This window comes from Parus major, unplaced genomic scaffold, assembly GCF_001522545.3.
Source record: "Parus major isolate Abel unplaced genomic scaffold, Parus_major1.1 Scaffold415, whole genome shotgun sequence".
Lineage (NCBI taxonomy): Eukaryota > Metazoa > Chordata > Aves > Passeriformes > Paridae > Parus > Parus major.
Window position 1 is genome coordinate 35466 of NW_015379323.1, and position 1727 is coordinate 37192.

Here is a 1727-nt window from a genome sequence, read left to right on the forward strand (position 1 = left end):
ATTTTGGGGCTCAAACGAGGAGGATTTTGGGTCAGGAACGAGGAGACTTTTGGGGTTGGAATGAGGAAGATTTTGGGGCTGGAAAATGCATTTTAGGGTTGGATATTCCTCCCCGAAAGTCCTGATCCTGCTGCTGGGGAGGATGTGGGAATTCGGGAATTCCAAGGTGGGATTTTGGGAATTCCAAGGTGGGAATTTGGGAATTCCAAGGTGGGATTTTGGGAATTCCAAGGTGGGATTTTGGGGTGTCTCTGCAGGAGTTGGACTCTTCCCCACCCGGGGCATTCCAAAATTCCAGGATTTTTGCATCCCTCGTGGTGTCGCCTCCTTCTGGGACATGGATGAGGGATGGAGAATCCTTGGGCACTTCCAGGGCTCCTCCCTGATGGAATTTGGGGTTTTTCCGCCAATTTCGAGCCACCAGGATGAGCCTGACCTGTTAAAACTTCGGTTTCTCTTCCCCCAAATCCCGGTCCAGCCTGGGAAACTCCTCCAGAATCCAATCCCAAAAGATTTTATGGAATTCCAAGTTTATTTTCCTTTCCCTCCGCCACAATCCACGAGCTCGGATTAAAAAATCCCCCAAAATCCGCAGGAAAGGAAGGGAATGGGAAAGTTCAGTGGGATTGGCTTCTCCCACAGAGAGGGGTCGCCAAAAATTCCTCCCCCTTGGGCCAAAATCTGGCGGATTTGGGATTTTTTCGCCTGTTCCAGAGCTCAGGAATTAAAACCACTTCTCGTTTTTCCTCTCTGAAGCCCCCGCGGGCTCCCTTGGGAAATCAGGACCGTGGGATCCGTGAAATTCCGCAGGGATGAGGTCGGAGTCCAAATCCGAGGCGGGAGTCACCATCCCCGGGGGCCACAGGTGTGGGAATGACCATTCCCGTCGGGAATTTCCATCATTCCCAGCTCCAGGGGCGCATCCCGAGCCTCTCTCCCTTCTCCAGCGCTCCAGGATCCCGCTGGAATTCCTCAACCGCGGCCGGGGAAGGTTCCAGCCCTCGCTCCACCACCCCACGCCGCTCCGCCGGGCGGATTTTCCCCCCCAGATCCCCTCTGGGGCTGCTCAGGGGATTCCCAAAGGGAATCAAATCCAACGGGATCCCCCGGGATTCCAGGAGAAGCTCAGGCCACCGGCAGAGTCACGCTGGCGTAAACCGTGGTGGGCTCCTTGGAGGGGACACAAATTTTGGGGGACCAAATTTGACCGGGGGGTGCCCCCGGGGGCGGGGTTGGGGACAATCCCCCCCTTACCTGGGACAGAGGGGACGGTCGCTTTGGGGGCTCATCCGGGAGGCTCCGGAGGGCTCCGAGGGGTGGCCCGGTGGCCGCGGCGTAGATGGTGGTGGCATCAGGGACGGTTCCTTTGGGCTTCTGAGGGAGGGGACAAACCCTGGGCAGTGACACCAGGGTCCCCACAGGGCCGCTCCGCCTTTTCCCACCAAGTTTGTGCCCGAAAAGCGGGAAAATTCCGGAGTTTGGCCCCGCTGGGGGTCTGAGAAGTTGCGTGGCCTGGCTTTATTCCCGAAATTCCCAAATTCCCGGGAAGCAGGGATGGGTGACATCACCATGATGTCACTTTCTCCCTTTTCCTCCCCTTTTTTTCCCCCTCTTTTTCCTTTTTCCTTATTTTCCTCCTTTCCTCCCTTTTTTGCTCTTTTCCTCCTTTTTCTTTTTTCCTCCCTTTTCCCCTTTCCCCCCTTTTTCTCCATTTTTTTCCCTTTTTC